Source organism: Ranitomeya imitator, chromosome 3 (assembly GCF_032444005.1).
Source record: "Ranitomeya imitator isolate aRanImi1 chromosome 3, aRanImi1.pri, whole genome shotgun sequence".
In the NCBI taxonomy this organism is placed as follows: Eukaryota; Metazoa; Chordata; class Amphibia; order Anura; family Dendrobatidae; genus Ranitomeya; species Ranitomeya imitator.
In genome coordinates, this window is record NC_091284.1 from 434,402,110 (window position 1) to 434,422,107 (window position 19,998).

The 19,998-nt window shown below is 45.0% G+C and overlaps 1 protein-coding gene across 5 annotated transcripts in view; it reads left to right on the forward strand.

The window, feature by feature from the left end:
* Positions 1-19,998, forward strand: part of LOC138670188 (ras GTPase-activating protein 4-like) — a 324,283-nt gene that overhangs the window by 66,099 nt on the left and 238,186 nt on the right. The gene's annotated exons all lie outside the window — the stretch shown is intronic.

The window sequence follows — 19,998 nt, forward strand, 5'->3', positions numbered from 1 at the left end:
CATGGCATCCTCCGTATGTAATCCGTATGGCATCCGTACTGCGAGATTTTCTCGCAGGCTTGCAAAACCGACATACGGATATACAAGGGATCCATGTGCTCAAAAAATAATAAAAACATATATACTGTCTATATATCTATATATATATATATATGTTAGTGAGACATATATATATATATATATATATATATACATACATATATTAATATTTCATCCAGCGCAAGATAGCTTAAAAGCCGGTAATTCAATTGCCGGCTTTTGCTATCTCCTTCAAAAACTCGACATGATTTGAGACATGATTTGAAGATGCGCCTATTCTGGCACTTGGCCACTCTCTTCCCATTCCCGTGTAGCGGTGGGATATGGGGTAATGAAGGGTTAATGCCACCTTGCTATTGTAAGGTGACATTAAGCCAGATTAATAATGGAGAGGCGTCAATTATGACACCTATCCATAATCTAATTGTATGAAAGAGTTAAAAAAAAACACACACATTATTAAAAAGTATTTTAATAAACACACCGTTTGTTGTAATATTTTATTGTACGCTCAATCCACTGGCTGAAGACCCTCGCTCTGTGACAAAGAAAAAATAATAAACCAACAATATACATACCTTCCGAGGATCTGTAACGTCCCACGTTGTAAATCCATCTGAAGGGGTTAATTTCTTTTACAGCCAGGAACTCTGCTATAATGCAGCTATGCTCCTGACTGTAAAACCCCAGCGAATGAATGGAAACTAGGTCAATGACCTGTAGTTACCTTCATTCGCAGTGAGGCGCCCTCTGCTGGATGTCCTTCGAGCTTGGGAAAAAAATCAGAAAAGTTCCCAGGCTCGAGTTCATATGAGGACAACCAGCAGAGGGCGCCTCACCGCGAATGAAGGTACAATAAAATATTACAACAAACGGTGTTATGATCAGGTGACCTTGGAGCAGCATGAAAACTTTCTCTGGAGTAGGTGGTAACTATACTGACCGCAAACCCTGATCTTAACAGCGCAACTAGAAGTAGCCGTGGGGTGTGCCTAACAAATCCTAGACACCTCGACACAGCCGGAGGACTAAGTACCCCTATAGATGGAAATAGGATTTCTACCTTGCCTCAGAGCAGAACCCCAAAGGATAGGCAGGCCCCCACAAATAATGACTGAGTAGTAGAGGAAAAGACACACGCAGGCAGGAAACAGGAATTAGCAAAAGAAGCCACACTAGTTGAAATAGGAAAGGATATGACAGGATACTAAGCGGTCAGTATTAAAATCCTTCCAAAAATATCCACAGCAGAAATACAAAAACTCCACCATCTAACTAAAGATGTGGAGCGTATATCTGCAACTCCAGAGAATCCAACAAGACTGAGAAAACACTGACACAGTCTAAGCTGGACAAGAGAAACCAAATGAATAGTACAGAATATAAGCACACAGCATGTGTGCCACAGAAAAAGAAACAGACACTTCTCTTTGCTGAATTGGCAGCTAAGCAGGAAAAGCCAGACAGAGATCCAACACTTCCCAAGAAACATCGACAACTGGCAAGGACTAATGAGTCCTGCAAACCTAAATACCCCAGTAAGAATTGCAATCAGCAGATACACCTGTCCAAGACTGCAGCCCAGGGACAACTGCATCACCACCTACAACCACCGGAGGGAGCCCAAAAGCAGAATTCACAACAAAACTGTGTGATTATTTCATTAAAATACTTTTTAATAATGTGTGTGTGTGTTTTAACTCTTTCATACAATTGGATTAATAATGGATAGGTGTCATAATTGACGCCTCTCCATTATTAATCTGGCTTAATGTTACCTTATAATAGCAAGGTGGCATTAACTCTTCATTACCCCATATCCCACCGCTACACGGGAATGGGAAGAGAGTGGCCAAGTGCCAGAATAGGCACATCTTCCAGATGTGCCTTTTCTGGGGTGGCTGGGGGCAGATGTTTTTAGCCAGGGGGGGGGGGGGGGCAATAACCATGGATCCTCTCCAGGCTATTAATATCTGCCCTCAGTCACTGGCTTTACTACTCTGGCGGAGAAAATTGCGCCGGAGCCCACGCCAATTTTTTCCGCCATTTAACCCTTTAATTTAATAGCTAGAACGGCCAAATTTTGCAAATACACACTACTAACAGTAGTGTGGAATATGCAAAAAAAAGGGGGATATGAGATGGTTTACTGTATGTAAACCATGTCTCATATCATGTCGGGTTTTGGAAGGAGATAACAAAAGCCGGCAATTGAATTACCGGCTTTTAAGCTATATAGCGCTGGATGAAATATTAATATATATATACATATATGTGTCTCAATGACATATATATATATATATATATATATATATATATATATACCTATTCTATGTGTACACATTTATTCTACCTATTCTATTGTAAGCTGTCAGTGTGATTTTACTGTACACCGCACTGAATTGCCGGCTTTTCTCGCTAACACCGCTGCGTATTTCTCGCAAGTCACACTGCTGGTCCGTGTGTAATCCGTATTTTTCGGGCCCCCATAGACTTGCATTGGCGATTTTTTTTTTTGCGCAATACGGTGACAAATGCAGCATGCTGCGATTTTCTACGGCCGTAGAAAGCCGTATAATACGGATCAGTAAAATACGGCAGATAGGAGCTGGGGCATAGAGAATAATTGGGCCGTGTGTAATGCGTGTTTTACGGACGTATTTAATGCGCTCATACGTCCGTAAAACTCGCTAGTGTGACGCCGGCCTTAAAGTGACATGAGGTTGTGGATTGAAATCTAATATATGCTGTGGATGTTGTTATCACAAGTCTCACCCATTGCAGTGGTATACAGTCCTGTGAATTCTGCTGCTGCACTATGGCAAAATGTATCCTTGATGTGAATATAGTTAAGTGAGAAATTAAACATTTTTGTGCATTAAAATAAAGGTTTACATCCACATAGTTCCAGAAGTGCACTTCTCCCCGAAGGGAAATTGCTGAAGAGGCTAGCAAGACATGTTTTGGTTTGGGGGGGCTAAGACAGCAGACTAAATACAATATTTTACTTCCCCCAATTTGAAGAAGCTAACGTGAAACGTGCTGCGGGGTCCTGGCTGCCGCATAGTAAATGTTCACTAAGGTCTGTTTGCACTTGCATTTTTTACCCTGCTTCATTTTGAATCATGTCTCCTTATCTACCATCATTATCATGGTTACTGAATGCACCGCACTTTATATTTTTTAAGAGCATACTTACTATCTACTACTATGAAATTTACTGTTTACTATTGACTGCACTTCATTATCCCATTTTGTGAATGTGTTTTGAACAACTATTTTGTACCACTTGATCATACTATATTATTGTTATGGACACATATACTCTTTCTTTTGTAGTAATGTTCTTGTCAGTATACCTGTTCTGGTTGTTGTTATGACTACTTTCATATTAATACCCTGATAGTCACATTGCAGGTGTAAGGGGGTGAAGAGGAAGATGAGCCCAAAGAAGGTTGCTTTCCCTGCTCCTTACCTGGAACCACTTAGTCGGACAGCTGGGTTGTTGGGGGGAGGACTTTCTGCCCTGGACAGAGGAGACCATCTGACTGCTGGGGGCGGAGAGGAAGAGAGAGGAGTGTGGTCAGAAAAGAGCGGGAGAGCAGAGCATGCGAGACAGAGGGGACAGCGCGCCAGAGAGAAAGCAGGCTGCAGCGCCGCGTTCCCCACGAGAGAGTGCTCCCCGTGAGGGCACTGAGGCTGAGATATCCACCATAGTGAAGGCCATATGTGAGGGTGTGGACTCGGAAGCCTCCGTAATCAGAGAAGACTTTTCCCCTGACATTGCAGAGACAGTGACCTGAGCGCGCAGCCCCAGTGACAAGCCAAGACTCCCTGAGTGTGACAAGTAAGGCTACGTTCACATTTGCATTGTGCGGTGCTGCGTCGGCAACGCAACGCACAACGCATGTAAAAATGCATGCAAAACGCAGCTTTTTGTGTCGCATGCGTTCATTTTTTCATGATTTTTGGCGCAGAAAAAACTGCATCATGCAGCGTTTTCTGTTGCGCCAAAAAGACGCATGCGTCACAACGCAAGACAACGCATGTCCATGCGCCCCCCATGTTAAATATAGGGGCGCATGCGTCGCCGCGGCTGCGCCCGACGCAGCCCGCAGAACGCTAATGTGAACGTAGCCTAAGCTGCCCTGTGTGTGTGTGTAGCATCGCTACTGCAGAGAGACTGCCAGCCTAACATACAGAGACTTGTGCAGCAGTGTAACTGTCCTACTTCCTGCTTCCAGTTTCACTCTGAGAAAAGGCTGCAAAAGATTTAACCCCGGAGTCTCCAGTTCTCAGGAGACAGAGCAGAGACAGTGGCCCCTGGTACCCACGGTATTAGTGCAGAGCCCCTGATTCCTGTTGAGAGACTCAATAATAGACTGAGCATCGTTCTCCCAGGATAGGCTGTATTGTTGAAGCAAAAGACTCAGAGCACAGGGGCCCCCGTTTGCCTAGCATCCCCTCTGCCCACCACCTTAACCCCTTAAACCCCAGGTTGCGGGTTCCTAGAGACTACACAGCCCACGGATAACAGAGGGACGACAAGTGCCGCTGTTTCTCGGCGCCTACGTTGGAGAAGACGACCCTACAAGCAAGTCCTCATCAGACTGATAAGTGTTTTCTCAAGAAATTCCGTTTACTACTGTTATACTGTTTGACTGTCTGGAAACTTATACTGCTTCCCATATATTTGCACGGTTATATCATCAGTTTATTTCCTACTGTTTTCTCCCTGCGAGGAGAATCTTACTCCTGTTAATAAATCCCCCTCAACAGTTGGTCTGTCTGCTCCGAGGTGACATACTCTACCCTGCACTCTATTACACAGGCTGCTAGCTCTGTTCCCATCTCCACTTTTTAAACTACTGTATTTTCTGGTGTATAAGACGACTGGGCGTATAAGACGACCCCCAACTTTTCCATATAAAATATGGAATTTGGGATATGCCCGCCATATAAAACGGGGGTCATCTTATACGCCCAGTCATCTTATACGGCGTGTGGTTCCCAGGGTCTGGAGTAGAGGAGACTCTCCTTCAGGCCCTGGGATCCATATTCATGTAAAAAATAAAGAATACAAATAAAAAACATGGATATACTCACCCTCGGACGGACCCTGACTCACAGCGCTGCTAGCGTCTGCCTCCGTTCCTAAGAATGCCGTGAGTGAAGGACCTTCGATGACGTTGCGGTCACATGAGCGGTCAGGTGACCGGTCACCTGACTGCGACGTCATTGAAGGTCCTTCACTCACCGCATTCTAAGGAACGGAGGGAGACGCTTGCACCGCTGTGAGCCAGGGTCCGTCCGAGGGTGAGTATATCCATGTTTTTTATTTGTATTCTTTATTTTTTACATGAATATGGATCCCAGGGCCTGAAGGAGAGTCTCCTCCCCTCCAGACCCTGGGAACCACACGCCGACATCCAGGATCGCTCCCTGCACACACTGTACCCGGAGTATAAGACGACCCCCGACTTTTGGGACAATTTTTTGGGGTCAAAAAGTCGTCTTATACGCCGGAAAATATGGTATTTAATTTTTAACATTATTATCAATAAACATCATATATTTTACTCTTGGGCTTAGTGCTTCATTATCTCTGTAGGTCTTTTGCCAATTTTTTCTGACGTGCCCTATTACGTTCATATTTTGTTGGAATTTGTTAAAACAATATTTGCCCCAGATGAAGTAAACTATTTATTACAAGTTACAAATTTACTATTTAAAGAATGAAAGAATGCTTTTCCCCCCTTCTCTCTGTAACAAAAATCATGCAATCTGTTCACTCTTTAATGTCACCATAACACTAGCTTGCAGGCACAATTCTGTAGAACTGATAACAGGTGTCAGTTTTTCTGTGTTTTATATTACTTTACACTTGCCACTAGGCACATACTGTGTACTGCAGGTTTGATAAAGATGTTCTGCACTTTATGATCGTCACTGTTGGAAACTTCATATAAACAAAGACCACCATGTGATGGCTAGAGTGAGTGTGCTGGATCCTTGAGGGTTAGAAGAGTTGTCAGGCCATTGTCTTTTTTATCCTTCAAAAAAACCCTACCAGTGGTATATGATGTGCACACGGCATCTTTTAGACACTGGCATACTCGCATAGTTTTTGAGGCGGAAAATGCTCTAGGAAAATGCTGTTTGTTTTTCCGCTTCTTATTTGTCATCTTTTTGCCGTTTTTGCTGTGGCTTTACTATCACTGTTTTTTTCACATGTATAATGGTGGCTATTTCCAAGCAAAGCCTACACCCGTAAAAAGATAAAAAAAGATGTAGCAGCAAGTTATTTTTAACATTTACTGAGCCTTTATATATCTTTACTATAAAGATATAGTAATCCAGAACTTGGGAGATTAAAATCTCTAGGAACTATATTCACAGCTTCATAAACACTTTAGATTTTCTGCTTGAAAAAGACATCATATTCACATACCATAATGATGCCAAAAAAAACCCCAGACTGACTTAAATGCTTTGTATAAATCTAGCCTTGTAAGAGACTCATTTCTCATAAGGGTTTTGTTTAAGAACAACGTAGTATACTTCTTACAAATTGTCATCTGTTATAATCAAGAAGGAAATGTATTACCATGGTGCATTAGTACAAGCTCATTTTTATGGAATTCATTTTAGTCTGTCAAATACGGTAAGTCTTGTTTGCTGCTGCTGAAAATTACTGTTTTTATGTCAGGCATGGTAAGAACATGAACAGCAAGCAGCTTATGTATAACTAGATGGTGGCCCGATTCTAACATATCGGGTATTCTAGAATATGTATGCATAGTGTATAGCACAGCCCACGCAGTACATTGCGCAGCCCACGCAGTACATTGCGCAGCCCACGCAGTACATTGCGCAGCCCACGCAGTACATTGCGCAGCCCACGCAGTACACATTGTATATTGCGCAGCCCACGTAGTATATTGCCCAGCCCACGTAGTATATTGCGCAGCCCACATTGTATATTGCGCAGCCCACATAGTATATTGCGCAGGCCACGTAGTATATTGCGCAGCCCACGTAGTATATTGCTCAGCCCACGGAGTATATTGTGCAGTACATTGCGCTGCCCACGCAGTACATTGCGCAGCCTACGCAGTACATTGCGCAGCCCACGCAGTACATGTTGTATATTGCGCAGCCCACGTAGTATATTGCGCAGCCCACATAGTATATTGCGCAGCCCACTGAGTATATTGCGCAGCACACGGACTATATTGCGCAGCCCACGCAGTACATTGCGCAGCCCACGCAGTACATTGCACAGCCTACGCAGTACATTGCGCAGCCCACGCAGTACGCGTAGTATATTGCGCAGCCCACGTAGTATATCGCGCAGCCCACGTAGTATATTGCGCAGCCCACGCAGTACATTGCGCAGCCCACGCAGTACATTGCGCAGCCCACGCAGTACATTGCGCAGCCCACGCAGTACATTGCGCAGCCCACGCAGTACATGTTGTATATTGCGCAGCCCACGTAGTATATTGCCCAGCCCATGTAGTATATTGCGCAGCCCACGTAGTATATTGCGCAGCCCACGTAGTATATTGTGTAGCCCACGGTGTATATTGCGCAGCCCACGTAGTATATTGCACAGCCCACGCAGTACATTGCGCAGCCCACGCAGTACATTGCGCAGCCTACGCAGTACATTGCGCAGCCCACGCAGTACACGTAGTATATTGCGCAGCCCACGTAATATATTGCGCAGCTCACGTAGTATATTGCGCAGCCCACATAGTATATTGCGCAGCCCACGTAGTATATTGCGCAGCCCACACAGTACATTGCGCAGCCCACGCAGTACATTGCGCAGCCCATGCAGTACATTGCGCAGCTCATGCAGTACATTGCGCAGCTCACGCAGTACATGTTGTATATTGCGCAGCCCACGTAGTATATTGCGCAGCCCACGTAGTATATTGCGCAGCCCACGTAGTATATTGCGTAGCCCACGTTGTATATTGCACAGCCCACGCAGTACATTGCGCAGCCCACGCAGTATATAGCAATGTGGGCACCATATCCCTGTTAAAAAAAAGAATGAAAATAAAAAATAGTTATATACTCACCCTCGGTTGCCCCATCCCCCCCCCCCCCCCCCCCGGATCGAAGTGGTTACTGACGCTCCTCGTGCGCTCCGGTCTGAAGAGTGCATTGCGGCCTTGCGAGATGATGACGTAGCGGTCTCGCGAGACCGCACGTCATCATCTCGCGAGACCGCAATGCATGGAGCGGTCACCCGGGCATTGCGAGGAGCGTCGGTAACCGCTTCAATCCGGGGGCCACCGGAGGGTGAGTATATAACTATTTTTTATTTTTTTAAATTATTTTTAACATTAGATCTTTTTACTATTCACGCTGCCATTAACCCTGTGTGAGCGCTGACCGGAGGGGAGTATGCGGGCGCTGGGCACTGACTGCGGGGAGGAAGGAGTGGCCATTTTTCTCCCGGACTGTGCCCGTCGCTGATTGGCCGTGGCTGTTTTGCCGCGACCAATCAGCGACTTGGATTTCCATGACAGACAGAGGCCGCGACCAATGAATATCCGTGACAGAAGGACAGATAGACAGACGGAAGTGACCCTTAGACAATTATATAGTAGATTTGTGCAAGGTTTCATTAACAGAAGGTAGCAAATAACGTGGCGGGTTTGTTTCATAGGTATGTTACACATAGCTCTAACAGATCTCCTGTTTTTATATTTTAAAGGGAACCTGTCACCATGAAAATGCAGTCGAATCTGCAAGCAGCATGTTATAGAGCAGGAGGAGCTGAGCAGATTACATAGTAAGCAGCTTATGTATAACTAGATGGTGGCCCGATTCTAACATATCGGGTATTCTAGAACAGGGGTCCCCAACTCCAGTCCTCAAGGCCCACCAACATGTCATGTTTTCAGGATTTCCTTAGTCTTGCCCAGGTAATAATTGCATCACCTGTGCAATGCAAAGGAAATCCTGAAAACATGACCTGTTGGTGGGCCTTGAGGACTGGAGTTGGGGACCCCTGTTCTAGAATATGTATGCATAGTGTATAGCACAGCCCACGCAGTACATTGCGCAGCCCACGCAGTACATTGCGCAGCCCACGCAGTACATTGCGCAGCCCACGCAGTACATTGCGCAGCCCACGCAGTACACATTGTATATTGCGCAGCCCACGTAGTATATTGCCCAGCCCACGTAGTATATTGCGCAGCCCACATTGTATATTGCGCAGCCCACATTGTATATTGCGCAGCCCACATAGTATATTGTGCAGGCCACGTAGTATATTGCGCAGCCCACGTAGTATATTGCTCAGCCCACGGAGTATATTGTGCAGTACATTGCGCAGCCCATGCAGTACATTGCGCTGCCCACGCAGTACATTGCGCAGCCTACGCAGTACATTGCGCAGCCCACGCAGTACATGTTGTATATTGCGCAGCCCACGTAGTATATTGCGCAGCCCACATAGTATATTGCGCAGCCCACTGAGTATATTGCGCAGCACACGGACTATATTGCACAGCCCACGCAGTACATTGCGCAGCCCACGCAGTACATTGCACAGCCTACGCAGTACATTGCGCAGCCCACGCAGTACGCGTAGTATATTGCGCAGCCCACGTAGTATATTGCGCAGCCCACGTAGTATATTGCGCAGCCCACGCAGTACATTGCGCAGCCCACGCAGTACATTGCGCAGCCCACGCAGTACATTGCGCAGCCCACGCAGTACATGTTGTATATTGCGCAGCCCACGTAGTATATTGCCCAGCCCATGTAGTATATTGTGCAGCCCACGTAGTATATTGCGCAGCCCACGTAGTATATTGTGTAGCCCACGGTGTATATTGTGCAGCCCACGTAGTATATTGCACAGCCCACGCAGTACATTGCGCAGCCCACGCAGTACATTGCGCAGCCTACGCAGTACATTGCGCAGCCCACGCAGTACACGTAGTATATTGCGCAGCCCACGTAATATATTGCGCAGCTCACGTAGTATATTGCGCAGCCCACATAGTATATTGCGCAGCCCACGTAGTATATTGCGCAGCCCACACAGTACATTGCGCAGCCCACGCAGTACATTGCGCAGCCCATGCAGTACATTGCGCAGCTCATGCAGTACATTGCGCAGCTCACGCAGTACATGTTGTATATTGCGCAGCCCACGTAGTATATTGCGCAGCCCACGTAGTATATTGCGCAGCCCACGTAGTATATTGCGTAGCCCACGTTGTATATTGCACAGCCCACGCAGTACATTGCGCAGCCCACGCAGTATATAGCAATGTGGGCACCATATCCCTGTTAAAAAAAAGAATGAAAATAAAAAATAGTTATATACTCACCCTCGGTTGCCCCCCCCCCCCCCGGATCGAAGCGGTTACTGACGCTCCTCGTGCGCTCCGGTCTGAAGAGTGCATTGCGGCCTTGCGAGATGATGACGTAGCGGTCTCGCGAGACCGCACGTCATCATCTCGCGAGACCGCAATGCATGGAGCGGTCACCGGGGCATTGCGAGGAGCGTCGGTAACCGCTTCAATCCGGGGGCCACCGGAGGGTGAGTATATAACTATTTTTTATTTTTTTAAATTATTTTTAACATTAGATCTTTTTACTATTCACGCTGCCATTAACCCTGTGTGAGCGCTGACCGGAGGGGAGTATGCGGGCGCTGGGCACTGACTGCGGGGAGGAAGGAGTGGCCATTTTTCTCCCGGACTGTGCCCGTCGCTGATTGGTCGTGGCTGTTTTGCCGCGACCAATCAGCGACTTGGATTTCCATGACAGACAGAGGCCGCGACCAATGAATATCCGTGACAGAAGGACAGATAGACAGACGGAAGTGACCCTTAGACAATTATATAGTAGATTTGTGCAAGGTTTCATTAACAGAAGGTAGCAAATAACGTGGCGGGTTGTGTCATAGGTATGTTACACATAGCTCTAACAGATCTCCTGTTTTTATATTTTAAAGGGAACCTGTCACCATGAAAATGCAGTCGAATCTGCAAGCAGCATGTTATAGAGCAGGAGGAGCTGAGCAGATTACATAGTTTCATGAGAAAAGATTCAGTATAACCTGTTCTTATTTTCTTCTCTCTGCTCTTTACGGGGTTAAGACAATTCCTAAAAACTATTGTTTCTTAATAACCCCTTCACCCTGAAGCCTGTTTCCATCTTCCTGACCAGGCCAATTTTTACAATTCTGACCACTGTCACTTTGAGGTCATAACTCTGGAACGCTTCAATGTATCCCATTGATACTGAGATTCCCGTATATACTCGAGTATAAACCGAGATTTTCAGCCCATTTTTTGGGGCTGAAAGTCCCCCTCTCGGCTTATACTCGAGTCATACCCAGGTGTCGGTAGGGGAGGGGGAGCGGGGGCTGTCTAATTATGCTCACCTACTCCTGGCACGGTCCCTGCAGGTCCCTGGCGCCCCAGCTTCTTCCTGTACTGAGCGGTCACATGGTACCGCTCATTACAGTTATGAATATGCGGTTCCACCTCTATGGGAGGTGGAGCCGCATATTCATTACTGTAATGAGTGGTAACGGTGACCGCTCAGTACAGGATGAAGCTGCAGCGTCGGGGAAGCAGGGACTGCACAGAGCCAGGAGCAGGTGAGTATAACGGGGAGGGGAGCGCTGCACTACGTGATATTCACCTGCTCCCTGTTCCAGGCGCCGCTCCATCTTCAGCGTCTTCTGCAGTGACGCTCAGGTCAGAGGGCGCGATGACGTGGTTAGTGCGCGCCCTCTGCCTGAACGTCAGTGCAGAAGACGCGGAAGATGGAGCGGCGCCGGAACAAGAAGCAGGTGAATATTGAAAGTGCCAGGGGCCTGAGCGACGGAGAGGTGAGTATGTGATTTTTTTTTTTTTTTTATCGCAGCAACAGCAAATGGGGCAAGTGTTTGTATGGAGCATCTTGTGCGGCCATAACATTTGTGCAGCACTATAATGGGGCAAATGTGTCTGTATGGGGCCATAACGTTTGTGCAGCACTATATGGGGCAAGTGTCTGTATGGGGCCATAATTAACGTTTGTGGAGCACTATATGGGGCAAGTGTCTGTATGGGGCCATAACGTTTGTGCAGCACTGTATGGGGCAAGTGTCTGTATAGGGCCATAACGTTTGTGCAGCACTATAGGGGGCAAGTGTCTGCATGGGGCCATAATGCTTGTGCAGCACTATATGTGGCAAGTGTCTGTATGGGGCCATAATTAATGTTTGTGGAGCATTACGGTATATGGGGCAAGTGTCTGTATGGAGCATCTTATGGGGCCATTATTAACCTTTATGCAGAATTATATGGTCACAGTTTTTTGTGGCAAAATTAGGGGGGTCGGCTTATACTCGGGTCAGCTTATATGCGAGTATATACGGTAGTTTCTGGTGACATACATCTCTGACAAAAAGTAAGAGACCATCACATCAAAACCCTGTCATGGGCAGCCCAATCTCCAGACCTGAACCCCACTGAAAACCTCTGGAATGTAATCAAGAGGATGATGGATAGTCACAAGCCATCAACAAAGAAGTACTGCTTACATTTTTGTGCCAGAAGCAGTGTGAAAGACTGGTGGAAAGCATGCCAAGATGCATGAAAGCTGTGATTAAAAATCATGGTTATTCCCCAAAATATTGATTTATGAACTATTCCTGAGTTAAAACATTAGTATTGTTGTTTCTAAATGATTCTGAACTTGTTTTCTTTTTCGTTTACGTTTTCTTTTTCTTTGCATTATTTGAGGTCTGAAAGCTCTGTTGTTTTTTTTTTTATTTTGACCATTTCTCCTTTTCAGAAAAAAATACAAAATTTATTGCTTGGAAATTCGGAGACATGTTGTCAGAAGTTTATAGAACAAATGAACAATTTACATTTTACTCAAAAATATACCTATGAAGAGAAAAATCTAACAAACTGAACATTTTGCAGTGGTCTCTTAATTTTTCCAGAGCTGTATTTATTTATTTTGTTTGAAGTAAGTTATGCAGCCTGTTTTCAAAATTTAAATGGAAAGCATTTCTCTGATTACCTCTATAAGCAGCTGAGTGAGACGGTCTATATATAATTTTTGTGCATGTCAATAAGGTCGGAGTCACACTAGCATATAATATGGACGAATGCTCTGCGAGAAAACATTCAATGTTAATATATGGGGAAGCTCACATCACTGTCTTTTTTTCTCGGCCGTATTGTACGTGCAAGAGAAATTGCAGCATGCTGCAATATTCCGCGTATGTCGGCTGAGTCTCGCCAATGCAAGTATGGGTGTGAGAAAATATCGCACATCATACGGATTACCAATGTGACATGCGAGAAATATGCAAGCATTTGCCAGGTGACAGGAAATTTCATCAGCCATTATTCAGGAAGCTTTGGCATGCTAATTACCCTGGCAAGCTCTAGAGAAAGCCACCACCAAGTCTCCACAGAGTCCAGCAAGATGGCCAGACATATTAATGTGGAGATGTTGATCGTTCTGGTGCAGGAGAGGCCAGAAATTTGGGATCAACTTGACGCACATTATTCTGAGCGTGGTTGCAAGGATGCAGCATTGAAGCGGCTATGCAGCCAAATGTTTACCACTTATGATGAAAGTCCACATGAGGTGCAGCAGGAAATTAGCACAATCATAAAATAAATTTTGAGTAAAAAAGTTTAAATGAAGCAACAAATGAACCTAACATCATATGTGATGTTGTGATTACTATCCTGCCTGTTTCCCACTTTAGGCTATGTGCACACGTTGCGGAATTGCTGCGGAAATTTTTGCGGCAATTCCGCAACTGCCTGCCACGGGAAATACGCATGCGGAATTGGCATGCGTATTCCCACTAAACACTAGCGTTTTGCAAGGGTAATTAGCTGGCAGAATGCTAGCGTTTTCCAAGCGATCTGTATCATCGCTTGGAAAAATGATTGACAGGATGGTCACACTTGTCAAGCATAGTGTTTGACAAGTGTGACCCACTTTTTACTATTGGTTTTGCCTATGCAGCATCAATAGTAAAAAGGTATAATGTTAAAAATGATAAAAAAAAAAAATCGTGATATTCTCACATTCCAGCGGCCCCCACAGCCTTCCCGATCCTCGCGATGCTCCCGGCAACTCCCGTTCCCAGCGATGCCTTGCAACAATGACCCCAGATGACGTAACATCACGCGAGACCACTATGTCATCACAGGTCATTGTCGCAAGGCATCACTGGGAACGGGAGCATCGCTAAGTCCTTGGCTGGATCTGGGGGCCGCCAGAAGGTGAGCATATAACTATTTTTTATTTTAATTTTTTTTAAGGGCCTGGAGGAGATTCTCCTCTCCTCCACCCTAGGTAACATCCGCACATGATCCGCTTACTTGGCGCATGGTGGGCATAGCCCCATGCGGAAACTAAGTGGATCAATGCATTCCTATGTGTGCGAAAATCTGCTATTCCGCACAAAGAATGAGCATTTTGCGTATTTTTCCGCGATGCGATGCCTCCGCGGAAAAATATGCAGCATTAGCACAACTGTTGTGAATTCTGCTCTTGGGCTCCCTCCGGTGGTTATGAGTGGTAGTGCTGCTGTCTGTGGATCGCAGCATTTATCAGGTGTGTTCACTTTTTGCAATTTGGACTCAGCTATTTAGTCCTGCTTGATCCTTTAGTCAGTGCCAATTGTCCATTGATTCTGGAGGATTCACATCCCTTACTGGTCTCTCCTGTTTGCTGTGCTTTTCAACAAAGATAAGTCCTGGCTTTGTTTCTGCTATCCACATGTTGTGGGCCTTATATAGTTCAGTGCATTTTCATGTTTTGTCTTGTCCAGCTTTGTCTGTGAAGGATTGTTTGCAGCCTAGCTGTGTCTCTGGAGATGCAGATATACCCTCCATGTCTTTAGTCAGATGTGGAGTTTTGTATTTTCTGTGGTGGATATTTTCTAGTGTTTTAATACTGACTGCATAGTTCTCTGTCCTATTCTGTGTTTTTAGCTAGTAAGGCCTCCTTTGCTAATCCTGATTTCAGTCTGCGTTTGTCATTTCCCTCTCCTCTCACAGTCAATATTTGTGGGGGGCTGTCTATCCTTTGGGGATTTTCTCTGAGGCAAGATAGTTTTCCATTTCTATCTTTAGGGGAAGTTAGTCCTTAGTCTGTGTCGAGGTGTCTAGGGAGTGTTAGGTACATCCCACGGCTATTTCTAGTTGCGCTGCTAAGTTCAGGGTCTGCGGTCAGTACAGGTACCACCTTCTCCAGAGTACATCACATGCTGCTCCTAGGCCGCCAGATCATAACACACAACATTGCGAAATGCCATTGAATTCAATGGGTTGTGTTGTGCATGCATTTTCGTGGCGAAAAAACGCAGCAAAAACGCATACAATCCGCAACGTGTGCACATAGCATTACACTTGTCAAGTAGCATGCCACATTAGCTGGTAGAAGGAATAGAAGAAAGGCGTTCCAGCTCCTTTAAAAATTTCAAAAACTTTATTTCTCCATTAAAATGCGAAACAGCAATCCTTGCCTTAGTGCGAAAATGTGAGTGCAGAGTACATGCGACGCGTTTCGATCTAAATGATCTTACTCAATGCATGATGTTTGACAAACTGCAGTGGCTATTAATATACAGATGGACCAATCTCTTCACTAATACAAGTCACATGACTCATTACCACAGGTCCTATACATGTGAACTCCACTGCAGCTGCAAGAGATGACCAAACAAATAAGCCAAGGTAACACAACATACTTAAAAAATGTAGATACACAATAATAAAAACAATAATACAATAAGTAACTAGCAGTAATGATACATGATCTCATTTTTACGATTTAGACCAAATGGGTGTCTTGTTCCCAAATTGAAAATCCAGAAAGCTTCTCTGGTCAGAAGCTGTCTTTTGACATCTCCACCTCGCTGTGATAAATTAATATGCTCTATGCCCTGGATTGTCCTGGATGTCACTTTTTTTCTTTTGAAGCACAACATTTTTTCCTTTGAAAAAATGGTATATGAGCAAAGAACAGGTGTTCCGATGGGGGCTAAATATTCACCCTCATTAGCTAATCTTACTATGTCGCATTGGGAACGTAATTTCATTTATTGTGCAGATAACCCTTTTGCCAGTCTCCTTGTCTGGTACGGTAGATACATTGATGACACCCTTATCATCTGGGGTGGCGATGTGTCTACCGTGCCGGACTTCATGGAGTACATTAATGGGAACGATTATGGCATTAGATTCACCCACAGATGGAACCAAAATGAAATCTCTTTTCTGGATCTTGATCTAATGGGTGTAAACGATGAGATCATCAATAGTAAAACGCATGTTAAACCCATCAGTGGGAACACGGTACTACACGCTAAAAGTAGCCACCCCAAACATACCGTCAAATCGATTCCCGTTGGGGAATACACGCGGCTCAAAAGAAATTGTAGTAAAGATACGGCAAGCAAAGAGGAGTTTTCTTTGTTAAAAACTAAATAAAAAAAAAGAGGGTATCCAGATTGGACCCTCAGCAGAGCACAAAAAATAGTGGATAGTAAGCCCAGAGATAGTGTTTTGACCCATGACAAAGAAAAAAACAAAGAAAAAGAGGCCAGAAAGAAAAAACCGTATGTGTGCTTTCAGTATAGCACTCAATTTCAGGAGATAAAAAATATTATTTTGAAAAGGTTACCTTTATTAAAAGAAGATGATTTTCTCTCTGAAATCCTTAGGGATGGTCTTAACGTTGTGGCGAGAAGGGCGCCCACTATTGGCAACTCTTTATCGCCGAGTTTCTTTTCTTCACAGCCGGTTTCCAAAACCTGGCTTGAATGTAAAGGTTTTTATAAGTGTGGAGTTGCCGCTTGTACCACTTGCCGTAATGCACTGGTAAAAAATATGTTCCAGAACAGAGATAAAACCCAAACCTATCACATAAAAAGTTTCATTAATTGTCACACTAAGAACGTGGTTTATAAAATCGATTGCACTGAATGCAATGCAGCGTATATAGGCTGCACGACCAGAAAGCTGAAGACTAGGATATCTGAACACTTAAGGGACTTAGGAAGAAATGACATCGCTAGTAAAAATATATCAGCTGTCGCCAAGCATTTTAATGTGCACCACGAAGGGAATACACCTACCATGACAATCCAGGGCATAGAGCATATTAATTTATCACAGCGAGGTGGAGATGTCAAAAGACAGCTTCTGACCAGAGAAGCTTTCTGGATTTTCAATTTGGGAACAAGACACCCATTTGGTCTAAATCGTAAAAATGAGATCATGTATCATTACTGCTAGTTACTTATTGTACCTTATTCTCAAAAACGATCCAAAAAACTCGAGGTAAAAGTCCTCAAAATCATATGAAAAAACCTCAGTCTAAAAAGGTATAATTTTATTAGTAAAAGCAAGGCAGACAGACACGCCTACAAAACCCAACACAAAAATACAACCAAAAAACGTGAACAAATGTGTAACAAATAAATAAAAACTAATGGGAAAATCTAGATCACCCTACCTAGGCCGCTAGTATGCCCCTGCCTATCTACGGAGGTAGGCACCCTAGGGGAGAGCGTTATGGCGCCCCCGCTCCTCGATGACTGTCCCTAGGAGCCCTACAAGACCCTACGGCCACTAGTGTAAGCCACTACCCACACACTAAAGGGTCCTCTAGCGCTAGACAGAAAGATACTCTTCTAGGGATGACCTAGTTCCCACTAGTAAAACGCTATATACACACACACATATGGCAATATGAATATCATAGTGGTATAATAATTCACAATGGCCTCAAGATATTAGACACAGTGTAAATACACTTTGAGATGAATGCAGCCGGATCATCTAAGCATATATAAATACTCTATTCTCATGGGCTAACATTTATATAGATGTGGGTGAAGATCAAAATCATACCAGCCAAAATTGGCTCAATATCATGCATGGGTAGTATCTCTGCTACCTCACTCCAATGTCCCCACACTATTTAGACAATGCTAACAGTAGCCCATACATAGCCCCAAAACAAGGCTATGAATACTCATCTGAGCCGCTGTGTACCACCGAACACCATATGAATAACACGCCTCAACGTGTTTCGCCTCTGCAGGCTCATCAGGAGGCCTGATAATCCGATATGTTGTGTCACATCAAAATTGTGGATAGCTGAATGCCCCATGCCGCACTACTCACATTTATATCTGCCGCCAGTATCAGGCACAAGGTGCACCTCCTCCCTACTTCCTGTGGCGTCTGGTAGACTGTATTGCGCATGTCCGCATAAACCATGCGCAGACAGAGCCGCGATTTCGTGCCCCTGCACATAGAATCGCTGTAACGTTACTGCGCATGCGCCCGGAGTTAATCCTCCCATCTCTTCACAGCGTTTGCTCTGAACAGTACGGGGCATGCGTTGCCGGGATACCAGCTATGTCGCTCAGATGTGCTTGATTCCTGCGCATGCCCAGAGAGCCGGACAGGCTTTGCCATCACCACTCATGCTTCAGAACCTTTGGGGAATACAGAGACATTATGTCCCACCGGAGCTTTTTAGTGTTACGCTATGTCACCGCGCACACCCGGCTCCTCTTTACGTCTATTACATATGCATTACCACAACTTGTGGACTCATATAGAGTCGATATAGCCCAAAAAGAACATGTTGGTGACGCGACCACTGTCTCCAAGGATACACCGCCAATGAGGGAGGGGTTGCCGTGCTCTCTACCATGACCGCTATCTATTTCCATAAGTGGAAGGACCGATCCAAAAACCAGATAAAACAATCAGCCGGCATCCTATTAACACAGCATACATCCAAACCTACTGTAGCGATGTCAGTCATCCCCATACATTCGCTTGGATTGGACGGTGACCAGGTCGCTATATGTGTTCTCTGCCAGCGGCTGATACCAGTGTAGGACAATGTGCCAATAATATATCTGGTCCCGGAGGATGTGTCTGATGGCAGACCAAGTGGAAACTAGTGCAGCACATTATGCAAGATACAAAGTACAAAATGTAAACAGAATAATCTCTCAATAGATATTTCCATGGGAATCCATGTGGGACCTCCAAAAGGAGGATCCCCATTGTCAAAATGGTACAGACCTGTCTCTTCCTGAACCCGTATACATTTATTCATTTAGGCTTACCCGACGCATAGGCCAGATGCATATATATATAATTTTTCACTATAGCATTACAACAAAATATACACCAGAGGTGCCTCGGACCACTAGCGAGGCTACAGAAAGCACGCATAGGATATTTGCTCGTTAATCCCCTTGGGTGCTAGGGACTCCATCCTGAAAATCCACTCGCATTCCCTTCTGAGGATCATCTTATCAAGGTTGCCGCCTCTCGGGTTCACCCTAACCACTTCTATAACGGCAAATTTAACTTTTGTTGGATCTTCTCTATGGTAAGCATGCATATGTTTAGCAAGTGGGGTATCCCTGTTATTCCGAATATCACCCATCTGCTCCCCCACTCTCCTCCTGAACTCTCTTTTTGTCTTCCCTACATAGTCCTTAGGGCAGGGGCAGGAGGCTACATAGACCACCCCTGTTGTTTTACAGTTGGAAAAGTCTCGTTGGTAAAAAGTTTTACCAGTGGTGGAGCTCTGAAAACATTTGCATGGTCTCATCCACTTGCAGAGGCTGCAATCACCGCATTTATAGAAACCACAAGGTCTCCTATCCAGCCATGTTCCTCCAGCCTTCGGGCGCTGATATTGGCTATGTACAATTAAGTCCCTAATAGATCTGCCCTTCCTGAAAGTGATATTAGGGCATTCACCTATCACATTTGCAAGGTCCGGGTCAAACTTCAGGACATCCCAGTGTCTAGCAAACACCCTCCTGATGTCCTGATGTTGTGCATCGAACGTGCCAATAATTCTGACAGTATCATCCCCTTCGGTTTTAACTTGTTTCTGTAGCAG